Below are 19,983 nucleotides of genomic sequence, written 5' to 3'. Positions count from 1 at the left end.
TGCAATTTATAACATAAATTTCACGGACTAAACATGAAAAATGACAATGCAATTTCAAGACTCTAGCATGTCAAATGACAAAGTTTTTCTAAAACACCTGTTTTGACAGGCGAGATAGCCGTTGACCAGAAAAACAAGAATCAATTTTAGGCCCCATTGCCAACTTGTACTATGTATGCACTGAATTTAGTTTTTTTGGAAGGGAGTATGTCCCCTATGACATTGAAAAAATCAAAGACAATTTTGAAAATTTGACCACTTTCCAACCTACAGTTACAACGAGGTTACATCTTGAGCTTCAAAAGCTTTTTCATCACAACATTTGCAATCATTGAGCTCCTAGTATTTCCACTCCCTTGAGCTAATCTACATGCTTGAACAAAAGTTTCTTCACTGTCTCGTTTGTAGAGGAAGTATTGGTGTCCTGATTAGTGTTAGGCAAAGTAGCAAGGAAAGGCGCCGGAGTTACTCCGGTATGATCCTGAATTGTGGTTAGCAAAGGGGGGATGCTCTTGTATATATTGGAGAATTGCTCATATGCACTTGACAAGCTCCTAGAGCCACTCTTGGATGTCGTATCCCATATGCTTATCTTCGGATTGAGCCCCTTGATGGCCTCCGCATTTATGTGTCCCATCTCTTGATAAATGCCCCTATCCAACAGAAGGAAGTTGTGCAAAGTCTTGTAATCCCCATTCATCTCCTTCAGAAGCTTCCCAACAGCACTTTCTTCGCTTCTGCCATTGCCATAATGCCTTCGGCTTCCTTTTGTGCCACGTACAGATTTGTGTCCGCCCTCTTCATATTTGCATATGCCTCTGCATCGGCCACTAGGCGCTGCGCATTCGTCTCACGCTCACTCTGGTAGATTATGGCACCCGCCTCCCCGCTGCCGCTCCAAGAGCTTAGCTTCCGCGGCCCGTTGTCGCTCAAGAAATGTAGCCCGTGCTCCTTGCAACGTTGTCTCATATCGAATGGTCGCTGGGACGACATCTCTGGCACGAAGGCACTCAAGCTCTGCTTGTGCACGACGAACTTCAAGCTCTCGCTGTAGCTCGACTTCTTCTATAGCAACTGTATTTGTTCTTTGTACCTTGGTAAGATCTACCTCCTGCGACCACGACACCGATTTCTTGGCCAACTCTGATCAGCTTGAGCGATCTCAGCCTTTCTTGTGTTCTCGAAAATCAACGTCTCCGCTTGCGACTGAAGCTCTTCCTGCTTGGTAATCTGTGCCTGTTTCAGTGAGAATACCTTGGTCTCCGCATCAACTCGCGCTGCGTTTTGCTGAGTAAGCCCTCTCACTCTTTGGCGCCGATATCTCCCTGTATTTTGCCTCGTAACGGCGACTTTCGTGGTGTTGGCGGCCTCTTGCTGTATCTTTTGGCCGAGGAAGGAGAAATACTCATGTCCAGGGACATCTACAAGCTGCTTGACATTGGCATTATAAATAAGAAGCCCAAAGTCGTTGAGCTCGCACTGCACCTTCTCAAACACTTCATGCTTGAAGTCTTTGGTGCCTTCGAAAATATCCTCCATGGTCATGCCAGCAGCGAGTACGCGCGTTTCGCCTTCAATGATGCCCTTGACAAAGTCGCTGACATGGCGACTACAGTGATCGGAGCGCTTGCCGAAATGGAGGAGGCGGGCATATTTGATGAGGGCAGCTGAGTCCTCGGCCTTGGGGCCGATGGTGAAGACGGCGGGGAGGACGAAAGGGAGCTTCTCGGCGCTCATGGCTTGCACATCCAAGTCGTAGTTGATGGGCGTGAGGTCGATGTAAATCCATTTCTGCAGACCGGGAGGACCCATGACTTCTTGGCAAGCTTAATGTCGGAGATGCCCCAACCTGTGATGGCCAGGTACTCGGAAGGCCTGCTACTCTCCACATGTTGGACGATGGCAGTAAAGCCCTCTGCGGAACGCTCTACTTTTTGCTTGATGAGTAGGATCACATCACTCTGCGAGCTTCTTCTCTAATTAAGCGAAGTAAAAGCGTGGAACGTAAGGTGGAGCCTAGTCCACGTTTTACAACTCCACGTTTTTATTTTAGGAACTAAAACCCATGCCTAGGTTTAGCAAACGTTTTTACGGGTCCTCGCTTTTAACTTGTAGAACCATGGGGTATGTGCCCACGACTCCAACAAAATCCTTAAGGAGAATCTTTAAACTAGAGTGCTTCGTTAGCCGCAGAGTCCGATGGTAAGAGAAAACAAGAACCTCTAAAAGACAAAAACTTGGGGGCAGGGAGAGAGAGAGAGAGAGAGTTAGTATTGGTCATTGAATTTGGATTATCTGCCTTCAATTGCATAAGAACTTCTATACCACTCTTGAACTTGTGAGGAGCTTCTCCCAGAACGTGTGCATCCCAGTCTCTTTTTACGACATTTCCAGTCATTCTATTTCACAATGTCCCAACAAAACTAACTCTTCAAGACTGCATTGCAGACCCAAATCAAAGTGAAACAATCAACAGCAACAATTCCTATTGATCCTGTCTTGGCTCTTAAGGTGTTTGCACGGATGCATTAAGACCCATATTGAAATCTTAGCAAGTTGTTTCAAACTAAAAGGCAGCTGTCGATATTTGGTAATCACAAGGTACCTCATAGAGATCCATAGTCACATGCATACGCCCCCCTCCAGATGCCAGTGAGGCATCTCTCCTTGTTGCCGTAACTCTTCTAAATCTTTCTCGAGCAAAATATTGAAAACTATATATAACATTTCAAAATTTCTCAAGTAAAAAAATTTATGAAAGGATGAGAGAGAGAGAGAGAGAGAGAGAGAGAGAGAGAGAGAGAGAGACCACCGATTGCCGTGGTTCAAAGGTGTACCTCGAAAGAATGAGATACCGATCGTAGTGCTTCAGAGGGGTACCTTGCAGAAAACCACGAGGAGGGTTAGAGGTTTGTCAAGCTCAATGTTCGTAATCATACAAGATATCAATGTTATTAATTGTTTGTTGTTCCAATTTCTAGTTTCAAAAAAAAAAAAACATGCAAGTTTCCTTGCACGAGGGAGTTTGCACAGTCCTCCCAGATTTTTATGATACGAGGGAACCTGCCATTTTCACGGTAGCGTGCAATTCTCAGTGTGTTCATTAACTGCGTTCGCAATGTCAAAAATGACAGAATGATAATGCTTACTCACCGCGCGATTGAATGTTTGTCGTCGATGCACCTTGCATCAACGATGCTGGGCATCTCCTGCTCTTAAGCCGCTGCAAGAGACGACAATGGAGGATGAAGGAGATAAGCTTGTGACTATTTGGGTGGAGGAACTTTAGGAAGAAGCGGGAATTTTTATATTTCAGCTTGTGTCAATTCAAAGCCTATCAAAATTCACTCGTCGCTTCATACGTCCAAATCTGGTGGAAGCAAGAACGATGGTGCTCAACTGTGAAAGGCACTTTGCATCTGATGAAACAGCCAAGCACTTCCTGGCCCTGATCTTGTTGGGCATATCCTGCAATCAATGCATTCCAAGAGACTGCATCTTGGACATAAAGCTCATCAAGAACTTGTTGTGCTTCGGAAAGTACACTACACTTGGCATACATGTCAACCAAAGCATTACCAAGCACGACATTTTTGTTGAACAGTCCACGACTAACAAGCTCATCATGAATTTGTTTTCCTGTGTCGACATCTTTCAAAGTGCCACATGCCTTCAAAATGCAAGCATAGGTGACTGCATCTGGAGAGAAGCCCTCGCTTCGCATCCGCTGGAAACATCCCAATGCTTCTTGGCCCTGCCCCTGTTGGGCATAACCTGCAATCAATGCATTCCAAGAGACTGCATCTCGATCAGGAAGCTCGTCAAGAACTTGTTGAGCTTTCAAAAGTACACCACACTTGGCATACATGTCAACCAAATCATTGCCAAGCATGATAGTTCTTTACAACAGCCCCTGATTGACAATCTCATCGTGAATTTGTTTGCCCATACAATGTCTCACATAATGCCACGTGCCTTCAAAATGCAAGCATAGGTGACTGCATCTAGAGAGAAACCCTCACTTCGCATACAATGGAAACAATTCAAAGCTTCATGGCCCTGGCCTTGTTGGGCATATACTGCAATTAATGCAGTCCAAGAGATGACATCTCGGTTGGGAAGCTCGTCCAGAACTTGTTGTGCTTTCCAAAATACACCACAATTAGCATACATGTATACCAACGCATTGCCAAGCACGACATTCTTCTCCAACAACCTCTGACTAGAAATCTCGTCATGAATTTGTTTACCCAGATCAACGTCTTGAATAATACCGCATGCCTTCAAGGCACAACCATAGGTGACCGCATCCAGAGAGAGGCCCTCGCTTCGCAAGCGATGAAAACAGCCCAGAGCTTCGTGACCCTGCCCATGTCGGGCATATCCTATAATAAGTGCAGTCCGATCGACGACATCCCGGACTGGAAGCTCATCAACAACTTGTTGTGCCCTGACAAGTGCACCGCACTTAACATACATACTGACCAACAAGCTCTGTAACCTGCGAACTGCTTGTGGAGAAGATCGAATTGCTCTTGAGTGTGCCACGTGGGTTACTGAGAGGCCAGGGATGCGATTTCCAAAACTTGTTGTGCTTTCCAAAGTACACCACAATTAGCATACATGTATACCAACGCATTGCCAAGCACAACATTCTTCTCCAACAACCTCAATCATCGTTTTTACTTTCTCTGGAAGGAGAAAATTCCACCTGTAATTACTAGCATAAACTGCACTTAATTAAATAAACAACGAACACGGACCAACTTCTTTGTATTGCTTTCCATCACCAGATCGGGGTCCATGAGGTCGAACAGGGGAACCCCCCTGCACCCAAGCTCAAGCAAGTCCCCGCCTCTATCGACTCCTACAAAGATGTTTCTTTCTTTGCTTCAGGCAACCTTCAACGAAGCAGCGCAACTGCTCTGAGAGCCGAGAACGGTGGCAATGGATTCTCATCTTCCAGGCTTCTGTGACGACAATGAACTCATTTTCACTCACTTTCTCTGTGTGCATCAGCCTACAAAGGCTATACTCTATCTGTGCTTCTGTTTCCATGGTTTTCGGCTTTGCTTCACAAGAACAGGGGATGTGAGGGCCCGACATGAGTGCGCTAAGGGAGACCATCTACCCCTTGTACACAGATGTGCCACCAAGAAAGACCTCCGTTCTGGCCGACAGCTTCTCACCCAGATGCTCTACAATGGCCTCAACACGGTGTCGACATTAGCTGATCAGCTCATCCATCGTTTCGCTACATGTGGTACCTTGTGGAGAAGATCGAATTGCTCCTGAAAGCAACGAGAGGTTGATCGGAGGCTGCACGAGGGCCAAGTTATTCCGGGAGAGCTTTCTTTTGCCTGCGTTAAAAAAAGCTTGAGAATCAGCCACTGTGCGCTCCTTGCCGCACTGTCGAAGCAAGGGCCTTGCCTAACACTGTGTGCGAGCCATAGACAGCTCCAAGCACACAACTAGCTTAACTAGTAAGCTCAAAAGAGGGCAATGGTGTGTCACTCACCGCTCTATGCTCCTGCCGTGGAGGATTCCTCGCCGCGAAGAAGAAGGAGACGTCGCTACGTCGCGCTCAACCGCTTCACCGCCGACGTGCCGCCGCAATGCTCGATCGCACTCTCTCTCTCTCTCTCTCTCTCTCTCTCTCTCTCTCTCTCTCTCTCTCTCTCTCTCTCTCTCTCTCACACACACACACACACACACACACACACACATACACACACACACAAGGAGGTAAAGAAGAAGAAGATGGAGATGGAGATGGAGCAAGAGCACTCTTCTATTGCACAAATGAGAGAATAAGTGAATTTTAGGTTTAGTTGGCTTTTATATGAGCTCACCCCATTCACACTTGGGAACCCATGCTTAGCCAACTAATTCCTTGAATGTCCCGGTTAGAGTGCGCCTCTCATCGGCGATCACTCTTACCCTTTTCCTATTGGTCCGACAAGCCCGGTACCTGACTCTACCAAATACATAATACACGTCCGTCGTAGGTGATGGGGTGTCCGTGAGCCGTGAGGATTAACATGCCCCCCTTCCTGATGTAGATTCCGTCCTCGGAAGCTATTGAGTTGAAGCTCGTTCGTCGAGGTGGAAGAGCATTTGAGATGAATGTCCTTAGCCTTCTTCAGTCACTGCAAAATCAAACAACATTGGCACAGTAATTGCATTCTCATAAGTGAGTAAAAAGCATATGCAGTTTTAGGTAGACAAATTGATTGGTAAAAGAATTTCAAACAATTTGTCAGCAATGAACATTAAATTGCAATGTAATCAAATGCATAAACACATGTAAAGGTAAAAAATTAAACAAATCTGGGGTCACTAATTTGACGGTCGAAAGGCACTAGAGATCGAATATTAATACCATGGGTAAGCTTCTTAATTTTCTGTGGTTAATTAAGTTGTTTAATCGCGAGAGCCAAGTATTCATGTTCGAGGGCTGACTAGAGGCTATATCTAGAAGACCTTGTAGTTAATCTACCATAAAAGGAATTTCTCATGAAATCATCGCCTGACTGATTACTTTTTCTTTGACCCCCCAAACTCTTTTCACGTTGATTCAATTTGATGTGTGTGTTTATTTTGTATGCCTTGGGTTTTTTGCTTTTCAAGGAAAAGCGCCCACACTGGGAACCTCTAGGGCTCTAGTACCATAGGCAATACATGTGAGTGAAGTACCAAATCAAGCTGAGATTTCTCTTCCAGCTTAAGATTTTACAGTGTGGCACTTTGATTTTTTGTTTGTTCATTTTCAGCATTTTAATTTTGTAACTTTGGGGGGTCATATAACACTGATACACCTCCCCAGGCTCATCACACTAGTTAACTCCCTTTATAATACTTAAGCTAAAGGTCAATAGGGTCAAGCCCACTAGAAAGCCCTAGTACATTTCACACAATGCTGCCTAAATCGGATTAAGAACCTAAGTAACCATTAATTATTAGGAAGGCATTCCCCATGGTATTAAGAGAAGATTTCTAACACCTAACTTGGTCAAACTAGCTTAGTCGGACTGCTTGATTTTTAAACCTAGACAAGTGATTATGACAAAAAATTACATTGAATTAAATGTTTGATACTAAGCAAATGCGGTGAATATTAGGCTACCAATCACAATTAAAGCAGACAATCATGATGCAAAAAAGATAAGGGGCAATGCTAATGGACAAGAAACACCTGTTTGTGTCGATGGTCGCGCTTGATTTGAAGAGTGAGTCGAGATAAAGATTCCATGAAGGTCCAAATCCTACCAATAGCAACACGCTCCTGTACACACTAGGAAACAAAAGGAATACCTCCAGGAGGCACATTAGTGGAAAAAGGTACCAACACTTATTGAACACAACAAAAAACATAAGGAATTCTAACCTAATTATTTGCACTCCCCCTAGAGAGTCAAGGGAATAGGATATTGTAGAGGTTGGGGGAAAACCCTAAGGCTAAACCCCTATCCTCGTCGTCGAGATAAACAAAGTCATCATCCATGAGACCAAATGTGCCATCCATGTAGTCGTGTAAATTTTCTTCTTCATCATAGGTGCCCATGTTTACTAAGAAGGTCACTAGACGCCTATAGTCATCTTGGTCAAAAGGGTAGGCTTGTGCAATGGGAGAAACGCTCTCTACTAAGTATGGATCAGACGTGGTCAAGAGACGTATCAGCCATTCTAACTCCTCAAAATTCCTCTCACATGCTAGCGTACCTATCAAATCCCATTCACATGCAAGCACTGGAAAGACCATGTGAAATATTTGTGAAAAGTAACGAGGGTACCTCTCACCCAAGGCAGGAGTGGATGACTCTAGCGTACTAGCCATATCTGTATACGCAAATAGATGATGGTTAGAGTGCAAATATTACAAGGGTCGTGTTCTTGTGCATAATTTGTTTTTATGATTTGTGTTATGGCTCTTGCTCTTTTACTTTTTTATCTTGTTTTTGTGAGTATAAGGCTTTATATATACATTCCCTAAGATTGAAGATTAAGAGGTCAGGGAGAAAGGTTGAGAGGGAAGCAAGTGAATAATGGATGTCCACAAACACTCCCCCCTTCCTTGGGTAGATCATACCGTTTGAAACGATGTCGTCACCCTTTGAAACCAATTGTTCCAGTTGGTAATAGGTGAGGATTTTTGCCAGTAGTTTTTTATTACCCTAGGTGCCTCGTCAAGTTGCAAGGGTGGTAAGGTACTCTCCCAGGATCGAACTTGAAGTGGTTCATCAGGTGATTCTTGAACACTGGGAGGTGTGGATTCTTTTGTAGCTTCATGGAGGTCCACTACTATAGATGGAGGCTATGTAGAAGCTTTTACCTCTATGGATATATTACATGAGGAGCTAGAAGCTTTATGGAACTCCCCCCTTCCTGAGCTAGGTGGAATAAATTGGTTTTGCCTTGGAGCCCAAAGTAGCTCTGGACTAGGTGTGTAGCATTCTGTGATCTTTCCCTTCCCACGGTCTGCCATTGGCTTTAGCGTTACACTGTTTGACTCATATGGGTTTGTTGTCGATAGGGAAGGACACATTTTACGTTTAGGTACCCAAATTTGCTCATTTCCATCATAGTAGCCTTGGGCTTCTACTAGTCGTTTTGGAATCCATCGTGATTTGGTCTTGAATCTCCTAGAGCGCGCTCTTGGTTTTCCGGGGAAATTTTTTCTTGGAATGGATGGGAGGGTTGAGGTAGTTGGAAGTAAGGCCTTGGGGACCCATTGATATGTACTCTTAGGTCGTGCAGGTTGAGTACTTGCAATATTACTGCTTGTTGCAACTACAAGTGTTGAAGTGCTAGGTTCATGGGTAGCCGGCAAAGACGAGTTAACCACCTTGGCTTGTGAATGTTGGCTATCCTTCAACTTTGCTAGAGTTTGCAACGTAGGTGACTTTGCTTGAATGATAGGGGTAAGAGTCGGTGGTCGCGTCGTGACACTACCAGTATCCCAATCAATAGTGCATTTGGTTGCCAACATCCACGTGCGTCCCAGGTTTACGTTGCCTTCCATAGCTCCCGCGGGAATGACTAGAAACCTCTGCACTATGCTTCCATTTTCATAGACAACAGGGGTCTGAAGGACTCCAAGAATAGCAGTTTTCTTTTTATTAATGCCCTTGACTTGCATCGTACTCGGGGATAGGGTCGGTTTCCCTAATTGACACCAAACTCCATAGGATAACAAATTGTATTTTTCATGGGGTGGGGACGAGAGAAGAGGGGTATGGGAGCTTGGCTTGTGAAAAGCCCCCATCATTAGCCCTCCCCTTTTGGCTTGTGTTTAGCTCCCGTATCTAATAAGGCATTGTATAGTACTTTCCCATAGGGGCTATTTAGCTCAATTGGGTATCGTAGGGGTGGCTCAGATTCTAATGAGTCGTCATCTGTGTCCTCGAAAAATGCTTGCGTGATTCCCAGATTAGCCTCTCGTTCGCGTCTAAGACGTTGTTGTCGTTCTCGAGCCTCAACTCTTGCTTGGATTTTTTTAAGCTCTGCTAGTTCCTTGGCAACCTTCTTTTGATGGATGGCTTGCAACTCTTCCTGGCTTAGAGGATCATAATATCTTTTGAATTTACTCCCATTAAGGAATCCAATGGTTTCAACTCCATCTAGAGTCTCCACACGAATGGTACCTTGCGGGGTAATTTCACACACTCGATATGGTCCCTTACCTGCGTATTTCAATTTCTTCTTTTCATTACGTACCCCGTACATAAGAACTTTATCACCAACCTTGATGTCTTTATCCTTTAAATGGCTATCAAACCACTTCTTTCTCCTATCCTTCTCCACTAGAGCATTTCGCACAGCTAATTGCCTCTCTTCATCTAGCCTTTCCAGGATATATAATCGCTCCACTAACGGGTTACCATCCCAACCTTCTTGAGAAGCTACTCGAAGACTAGGAATGACAAACTCCCATGGCATAACTGCTTCTTGGCCATACACCATCTTAAACGGTGTGCAATTAATAGCAACTTTATACGCAGTACGATAAGCCCATAAAGCTGATGTAAGCTTTAGGTCCCAATCAGTGCGATGATCCTCGATTTTCTTTGTCAAAATGGAGATGAGAGTTTTGTTGGTACTCTCAGCTTGGCCATTTTCTTGGGGATAATAGGGTGTAGACTTGTGGTGGGATATCATGAAGTTTGATGTGAGTTCTTTTATTACTTCATTTATAAAATGAGTTCCATTGTCACTCACAAGTTCAAAGGGGCATCCAAAATATGTGATAATGTTCTCAAAGAGGAACTTAGCTGTTGTTTTTGCATCCGCCTTCCGTGTTGCTTTTGCTTCAGCCCATTTGGTTACATAGTCGGTAGCCACAATGATATATCGTGATTGCGTGTTACATGCAGCCGGACTAATCGGTCCTACAAAGTCTAAGCCCCACTTTTCAAATGGTTGGGTTACCTTGATGGGATGTAGAGGCATCCTATCACTTCTTTGTGGCTTCTTGAAGCATTGGCATTCATCACATCCCTTTGAAAAAAGTGATGCATCCTTAAACAGAGTGGGCCACCAATAGCTTGACTGTAAGATCTTTCGGGCAGTCAAGTTTCCTGAAAAGTGACCACCAGCTACGCCCATGTGTGCCTCTTGTAGAATATATAAATACTCATCCTCGCGGGCACAGTGTCTAAGAACATCATCTTTTCCTCTCTTATAGAGAGTTCTAGCCAGTAAGCAATAGGGTTCGCATTCCTTGATTAATTTTCGAGCTATATCTTTTTGCAGTTCTTTGGGTGGAAAACCATTAACTAAGAAGTTAACAATCTTTTCACTCCATTGAGGCATTGTCTCAACAATGAACAAAGGAGTATCAGGCAATTCATCATCAACCCCCGTAGGAGCTTCGCCATTAGGGATACGAGATAAATGATCCGCCATGACATGTTTCCTCCCAGGCCTCACAACAACGGTGAAGTCAAACTCAAGAAGAATTAACAACCATCGTGTAATTCGACCTGTGGAACACGGCTTGTTTACCAAATATAGCAATGCTTGATGATCAACATAAAACACAAACTTGGTAGCAAGAAGGTAATAGCGAATTTTCTTTACTGCGTAAATCATAGCTAGACCTTCGCGCTCTGTAGTAGTGTAGTTCATCTCGGCATCATTTAATTGGCGACTTGCAAAGCTAATAGGGTAGTCCAATTTATGTTCTCCTGGTTGAGTTAGAGCACACCCAATAGCAAAATTTGATGCATCAATATGCACATGAAAAGGTACATTCCAATCAGGTGTTCGCAGGATTGGAGCACTTGTTAGGGCCTTCTTTAATAACTCATAAGATTGATGACATTCTTCCGTCCAGTGAAACTCGATAAGAAGCTTGTACAATGGACGCGCTATCTCGGCAAAGTTTAAAATAAATCTTCGATAATAACCAACATGGCCCATAAATCTTTGAACTCCTTTATAGTTCGTAGGTGGTGGCAAATCGGCAATGGCTTTAATCTTACTCTTATCTGTGGATATCCCGTTCTTGGACACTATATGCCCTAGAATGACTCCATGCTTAACCCAAAATTGGCATTTGAAAGGGTTCAATGAGATGCGATAAAATCTGCACCTTTCAAATATTTTTCGTAGATATAACAAATGCTTCTCCCAAGAAGAATAAACACAAAGGTCATCTAGGAAAGCTTCACAAAACTCCCTTAGAAATTCTTTAAACGCGGTGTTTATTAATCGTTGGAATATAGCAGGGGCATTCGTTAAGCCAAAAGCCATAACACGAAATGCAAACACTCCAAACTCTGTGATAAAAGCAGTTTTAGCTTGGTCCTCTAATGCAATTGTGATTTGATTGTAACCAGAGTACCCATCTAAAAAGCTATAAGCTTCCTTGCCCGCAACTCTTTCAAGCACATGTTCTGAATATGGCAAGGGATAATGATCTCTCCTAGTGGCTGCATTAACATTCTTGAGGTCCACGCACACTCTTAGTTTCCCATTCTTTTTTGGCACAATGACTATTGGAGAAACCCATTCTGAGTGCTCAATAGGGTATATGAATCCACATTGGATAAGTTTTTCAATCTCCTCTTGTACAATTTTGGCGTACTTAGGATTCATTGGATAGGGTCGTTGTTGGGCGGGTTTAGCAGTGTTGATCATGGGAATTGTATGTTGCACCACAGAAGGTGGAACGCCCTTCATGTCATGATATGTCCAAGCAAAGATATCCTTGTATTCCTTGAGGAGCTCCTTAAGTACAGCCTCTTCAGTTTCGGTAAGGTCTTGAGCAATAAAGACTGGTTTAGACTCCTCACCTGGTTCTTCTAATTCTATCTCTTTAACTACCGTTGGACCATCATAGACTCCATTGCTTCCATTGGTAGGTATTCATTGGGCTTTGGCATACACAACCTTTCGCTCCCCCGTGGTATAAGATTTAAAATGTTCAGGAGCCGTATGTAAGTCAGCAGGCTCTTGTCCTGACGGAGACCTTTCTTTTAGTTCTGCCTCCTTTTGTTGTTGTGCTAACTCTCGGTTTTGACGTCTTCTTATAGTTTGACTCAATTTTGGCTCTGTAACCTCCAATTGAGCGAGTTCAATGGGTCGCGGGCTACACCACATGACACTTTGGAGATGTTCACCCCAATTGTCTACTAGCTTTCGATGAGCATCACATGCCCCTAGATAGCTAAGCCATTCTGCAGTAGATCTTTCCTTGTTTATCCTAGCTCTCACATTTTCTCGATATCGTCGTCTCTTATATGACCTTTGTTTCTTGTTAAGGTTTTGATTTTGGTAAATGTTTGAACTCGACTCGCTTGATAGGTCTTCGCTTGTATCTTCTTCACTCTCATATAAATTACCATAGATGGTCGTACTAGACCTTGAGTGTTCAGTTTCTATACTTGGCTCACTCGATGTTTCCTCAGGTTCTGAATCCATTTCTCCCTGAGATTCCGTTTCTGATGTGTATTGGCCTGAAGCCTTTGAGGAATCATCGGTTTCACTCTCAGGTAGGTGTGCCTCTTTCTTATCATTGGATGTTACATGCGCTATACCTAACATGTTTATTGGTGCAATGTGTGGTATCTCTTCCCCATCTGGTGTTACCCAGGTTGTTCCTCTAGCTCCCCATGTATCTATAGTTGCCGCTAGGTGTACCCAATCGACATTGTCTGACTCAGCCATTCTGGGTAGGATATCCATATAAGGAGATTTCTCTCCAATATCCGTGTCTTCGTTACACGTGTAACAGTACTGTAATGGAGCTGAGTAAATTGTTGTGTCTGATCGATTATCAATGATGAATTTATTTCCTAGAGGATGCGTTCGACCACTTAAAAGATCAACTCGAATGACAGAGTCTTGGAACTGTAAGTAGACGTGGTTTTTGGACCAGTCATGCACCATTTTTGCTTCCCTCATGAATGGACGCCCTAAGATCATCTCAAATGACATAGGATGCTTGGAAAAATCCATAACAATGAAAGTTTGCCTTACCTTGTGTCCCAAGACCTTGATTCTGAGATCCTTTAGCATTCCAATAGGCGTAACAATAGATCCATTAGCCATTTTTACCACTACGCTTGTGGCTTCAAGGTGAGGTCGCCCCATAGACTCCCAACAACTCTTTGTCACCATGCTGACTCCCGCACCACCGTCAAGGACCCCCTTTATAGTTAATCCTTTAGCAGTGATTGGTAGAGTAGCATTAGATTCATCACCTTCAAAGTATTGCCCCAACTTGTTAACGGGTACTTCAATTACAGATTCATGTCCCGCTAGGTCAGATGGTGGTGCTAAATGTTCCTCATCATTCATTACCGAGTCAGGTTTGTTCATATGTGCAAACTGTGGTAATCCGGCTTGTAATTCTCCATTGAGGAAGGCTCGAAGAGCTGAGACTAGCTCGGGGTCTTTATATAGTTTGGACATGATGGTGGTTCTAACTTCTGAAGACATGAAATCCATCAATTTGGCAACATTTAATGGCATCTTGTGGGACGTAGGACCCTGACAAGAGAATGGTGAAGATGGAATCTCCACTTCCTCAAGGGGGTCGGGCATTCCCTCACCAAACATTCTCTCTAGTAGGAAAGGTGTGTGTCCACTTTCAGATGTCCTACCCTCACTCTCTTCCCGAATGATACTGGGTATAGCTAACGGCCTGTAGTTCTTGTGAGGTTGAACTTGTGTGGGAAACACTGTGTCCAACATCTCGATATGTTTGGGTTCAGGTTCTAATGTTCATTGAGTTTCTTCCACCAAACCCCTCAGTTGTTGGACTCGTTCAATTTCCACTGTTGGGTTTGGATAGGTTCCAATATTTCTCTTGCAATCCTCATTTTTTGTCTCTCGTGGCTTATCTTGGGGGTTCGCAACTGGGTGGTTTAACCTTGAATACTCTTTTGGTGTTCGTCGTAATTCCCTCTCGTGATCCTCCTCACTGGCTTTTTCCTTTGTAGTAACAGTTTTGGTCTCCGTGGTCTCTATCGAATCTGAGTCATCCTCAGGGTCATTCATATACAAGGGATCCTCTCCTGTCCCTATGTTAGTCTTTGAACTAGGTTTTGAGCTAGAAGCATTAAGGGATTTCTTTCTTCGTGTTTTCTTCTTTCTCGCTCGGCCAATGGATGCAGCATCTCTCTCTTCGAGGATGTAATTTTGCTTTTGGAGCATCGACCGTGTGAGTGCATTCACTAGTGCTATGTTTATAGTTGGTAGTGTCCCATCAACAATCTCTATTATGTTCAATGGTGTGATTTTCGGTGCGTTTGGATTGTTAGGACACTGTGCGATCAAATGATCTATGCCACAACGATTACAAGTGAGTATTGGCATTGCCAATGCACTCCCTTGACTTGTTTGCATTAGTGTGGCCTTTTTTTTGCATTCTAATGGGGCACTCAGCTACTCGATGTGGTCCACCACATTCGTAGCACTAAAGAGGTGGTCTCTTGGTAAAACTATTAATGTTTTGGCCTCTTGCTGCTAGCGCAGTAGCTTGATATACCGGTTTGATTTGTCCCCAATGGTCTTCCATATAGTACATGGGACACTCCTCAAGCATGTCGACTCCATAGGTGATACTAGAGTCTATGTCCTCTTCGCAATCTACATAAGTACTAGATGACTCGCAACCTATCTAGTTCATAGGTGTAACTCTTGGATGAGGGGGTTGCGGTCCTAGCACTGGAGGTGGCAACGGTGTGGTTTGGACCACATTTTGGGTTCTAGGGACCATGTGCTTTAATGGCAACTGTTGCTCCATGGGTGGGGTAGGCATCAATGCAGGAACTCGAGGTGAGTCTGCCCAAGCTATAGGCGGTCTATTTTCCATGATGCGTTTAAGCATTAGGCAATCCTTCGCTTGATGGCCATACCTACCACACGCGCTACAAGTCTTGTTAAACTTTACTCTGAAAGTAGGGCATTCGCTCGTGGTATGTGGGCCCAAGCAAATTGAGCACCATTGTTGCTCCCTTCTTGGATACATATGAGTGTTTTGTGGAGCACGATTACCCCTAAGGCTTTCTTGGATGGCCTTTTTGAGATCTTCCAAAGTCATCTCAGATATCGTTTGCTCTTTCACGATTGGCTTTATCTTCATTGGCTCATGCCCTGATGCTTGCGAGCTACTAGACTTCGGCTCGGCAGACACTCTTTCTCTTGCAATCATTAAATTATCCTCCAATTGGATTGCATTCATGGTGACTGCTTCCCAAGTAGTGATACCTCTAATGACTAGACCATTATAAATACTTTCATGTCGTAGTCCCCTAATGAATCTATCGAGCAATTGGTTGTTGTTGAATCGCTCGTTTGGATTGCATCGAGAATTTAAATTCTTTAGGCGACTAATGAAGTCTCTCACGGATTCAGCTTCTTCTCGTTGGGCTTTCTGGAGCTGAGAGGCTACACCCCAAAGTACTCCCTCTCGTATGTATTCTTTTAAGAACAGTCTCCTAAGAGTAGAGTAGATCGTTTTCTCTTCTACTCTTAAGGTTCTATACCAATCTCAAGCCTTTCCGCTTAGGGTCAAACTCAAAGCCTTACACTTATGTAGCTCATTGTGCTCTTCCAAGGAATCGCACACATGTTCAAAGACTTCCATATGCTTGCTAACATCTCCGTCTTCACTGAATTTCTATGTGAGCTTAGCTACTTGAACTGCCTTGCTCCTAGGCTCTCTATCAGGTGCACTACGCATGTTTTCCGCAATAGAGCGACCGATAGTTTGAGCAAATGCTGCCAAATCTCCTATTTGAGCAGGTATAATGGGTGTATGTGCTCCTGGAACCACATGTGAGATGGGAGTTGGCCTTGGCCTTGGCATACGCGCGGCTCTTGGGTCCCAAATTTCGTATGGTGGTGTACCAGACGGTGGTCCAAAGTTTATAGGCGTGGCCCTAGTCATAGGGGGTGCCTGATATGGCATGTTATTATTAAATGGCATGGCTCCACTTGTATAAGAGCTTGGATAATTCCATTGTGGATTGTAAGCTCTTGGAATAATCGGAGGTGTAGGAGCTACATGAGGCTGAGGTACGACAGGTGCACATGATTGATACATACATGTAGGTATAGTTGGGGGCACTGTGCTACTAGGCATCGGCGCAGTGTTAACAAATGAACTCCATGGTGTACTTCTTGTCATGCTCACCACTGGGATATGCATGGTAGCCGTAGTGTCATTAAGAGAAAGATGAGCTAGATCTAGGAAGGTAAAGCTGCCACTTGTGGGCTCAGATTGTATTGAGGCTCCTGGCGAAACAACATATGGAGGATCAATGGGGCTCACTGAAGGAGTCTCCATTTGTGACAGGGTTGGTTGGTTGGCCTTTCCCGTATCCAAGAATCTCATTAGGCTTGTTGAAGGCATGTTGATCCCTGTGTTCTGTCTTTCTAACTCGACAATCCTATGGAGGACATCACAAACTTTCTGTTGTTGCTCATCTATGCTAGTAGCACCCGATGTGGATTGTAGAACATCTAACCAACCCACATGATAGGTGTGTCATGTGTACCGATCAGTTAAAGCTTCTGCTTGTAGATCATACTCCCAATTTTTGTTTAGGAATATCCCATCTAGGCCTGGCGTGCTGGAGGTTTCCCTTGAAGTGGAAGCATTATTGCTCCCCATTGCTTGCCCCTCCGTAACTGCTACCTTGGGAGCACTCAGTTGCTCGGCTGGCATGATTGTTGTCATAGGAGCCTTTGCTTTTAGGGCTCGACTTTGTTCTAGCTTTCGTAGGTTCTCAATTTCCCTCTCCCTTGTTGCTTGCATATAGCGTTCGATCTTTTGCACTTCGGCAAGACTCCTACCATCGGGTAGTAAAACCTCAGAGGGAGATAGTCCTAAAGGATCAGGAGGTGCACTGGATGGAACATTCACATGCACACTCTCAAGAAGCATAGGGTCTATTTTAGGCATGAATGATGAATTTACTTCCCCACTCCCTTCATTTATTTCATTAACCGCATGTTCGCAGCGAGTAGCTCTACTAAGGGTCTCTTTTAAGGTACTAAACACGCTGGACACGGGCCGTGGGCCCATGGCATGCATGTCTTGACTTGAACTATCAGGGTTTGGTGTAGGATACCCCTCCATGACTTCGTAGTCAGAGGAAGAATCACTAGACGCGATATGAGGATCTTGGGTCGCGCTACCTTGAGTCCCGGCCGAAGGTCCAGAACCTAGGGTGGAGGAATAATGGGTGCCCGCGTAAATGGAGGCACTACCAATATGATCGTGCTCTAACACTCGTCCAGAGCATAGGTTCATATGACTTGGATCCCCTAGAAGTGTCAGTGAGTGCCCGTGAAGGCTGCTCACCTAGTATTTTTGGGTGTTTTGCAACCCAAGTCTTTTCTCTTTTTTTTTTTGATTTATTGGTCCCTTTTTTTTTTGACCCAGCTATAGAATAGAACATATGATAGCTCAAAACGAGCGTCTCGGTCAGAGGGACGTGCCGTGCTTTACAACCCTCCGTTTGGTCACTTTATGCCCTCGGAATCCCTAAAACCGTCAATTTCTAGTAGGGAACTAGGCCCAAATTAGAAAGTCTAAGGGTGCAAGTGGGAAGAGAAGGGAGGAGAGTGGAGGACTTGCACCACATGCTCTCATTCCCTCTTGAGGGGGTAGGGTATATATATAAGAGTGAGTCTGGTATATATCATAAGACTGAGGACTGAGGCTTGGGCTTGGGCTTGGGCTTCCCGATCAAAATTTTAGTGTAGCCGCCCAGTCACTCACGCTTAAATATTTTCAGTTTTTTTTTTTTTTTTTTTTGGGCGACGATCGCGCGCGGTTTTGGTGACCTTTTCTTGGCCACACACACTATCACCTACCTAATCTCCTAGTCAACAGCTCACAGCTCACTACCTTCTCTACTTCCTAACAGTGCTGCTAACCACTAACTAATCTACTAACTAATCTGTTAACTGCTTACTGACAGTGAGCTAACTGTCCACCTACTTACTCTCTCACTACCTTACTATGCAAAGATTGTGTGTAGGCAAACCTTGACAGAAAACTGTGTACAGACTGTGTGCAAGCAGAAATTGCTAATTGCCTTCCTACTTATTCATTCACTGCAAACAAGCTAACGACTACTAATTGTGCAAAGACTGTGTGCAAACAGAAAACACAACATTATGCAGAAATCACAGAACTTGAAGACAATACAGAAATTAACAACTTACAGAAAAACAACTCATTCCTCTTCCTCTTCCTCTTCTTTCCTACTACAAACAACTCATAGGAGAAGCACAAAGTGCCTCTTGGGCTTAGTGCAGGGCGATTCCCCGGCAACGGCGCCAAAAATGTGCGCTCCTTGCCGCACTGTCGAAGCAAGGGCCTTGCCTAACACTGTGTCCGAGCCATAGACGGCTCCAAGCACACAACTAGCTTAACTAGTAAGCTCAAAAGAGGGCAATGGTGTGTCACTCACCGCTCTATGCTCCTGCCGTGGAGGATTCCTCGCCGCGAAGAAGAAGGAGACGTCGCGATGTCGCGCTCAACCGCTTCACTGCCGTCGTGCCGCCGCAATGCTCTCTCTCTCTCTCTCTCTCTCTCTCTCTCTCTCTCTCTCTCTCTCTCTCTCTCTCTCTCTCTACACACACACACACACACACACACACACACACACAAGGAGGTGAAGAAGAAGAAGATGGAGATGGAGATGGAGCAAGAGCACTCTTCTACTGCACAAATGAGAGAATAAGTGAATTTTAGGTTTAGTTGGCTTTTATATGAGCTCACCCCATTCACACTTGGGCGCCCATGCTTAGCCAACTAATCCCTTGAATGTCCCGGTTAGAGTGCGCCTCTCATCGGCGATCACTCTTACCCTTTTCCTATTGGTCCGACAAGTTCGGTACCTGACTCTACCAAATACATAATACACGTCCGTCGTAGGTGATGGGGTGTCCGTGAGCCGTGAGGGTTAACAGCCACATGGACGAACGTGCTTCCACATTTGCGATTTTGCCCACTACGCTAACGAAGTAAAGATTTTAGTGATGGCGTTTCTACAAATAAAAGGTTGACCCTGGCAGGCTGTGACCATTGCATGGTAGCTGTTATTTTGTGCACATGCATGTTTTCAAGCGTCACCGGCAACGGCAATTATAATTTAGTAGCCGCAGTGGTTTCCAAACGGTGGTTGTGGCCTCCCAGGCTCGGACTGATCTAAATTCATAAAATAATGAATTAAAAAAGTAGATTAATTTTATTAATGAAAGTGCCTAGCAAGATGTAGAACGGCATAGGTAGAGTGAGCTCTATCATCATCATCTAAGAAGGATGGTTCTGAGGCCATGGGAGGTGAGGATGTCCTCGACCACGGAGGCGAGGTAGACATGGAGATGAGCGGGCCTATCGAGAGAAGAAACCCAAAGAGGCGACAGCTGTAGCGCTAGGAATCCAAAGTCATGTAGCCGTGCACCGTCCACTTCTTTGTACTGCTCAATCTCTCGCCTGGTCACTCGCCTAGGCCT

At 44.5% G+C, this 19,983-nt stretch overlaps 1 pseudogene; it reads right to left on the bottom strand.

The window, feature by feature from the left end:
• Positions 1–361: 361 nt before the first annotated feature.
• Positions 362–1,891, bottom strand: LOC147417368 (flotillin-like protein 1 pseudogene; annotated as a pseudogene).
• Positions 1,892–19,983: the final 18,092 nt, after the last annotated feature.

The sequence above is a fragment of the Adiantum capillus-veneris genome, unplaced genomic scaffold, assembly GCF_014529385.1.
Source record: "Adiantum capillus-veneris isolate H3 unplaced genomic scaffold, ASM1452938v2 Hic_scaffold_263, whole genome shotgun sequence".
NCBI lineage: Eukaryota > Viridiplantae > Streptophyta > Polypodiopsida > Polypodiales > Pteridaceae > Adiantum > Adiantum capillus-veneris.
Note: the sequence above shows the minus strand (reverse complement) of the source record. Positions and strands in the feature narration are given on the sequence as shown.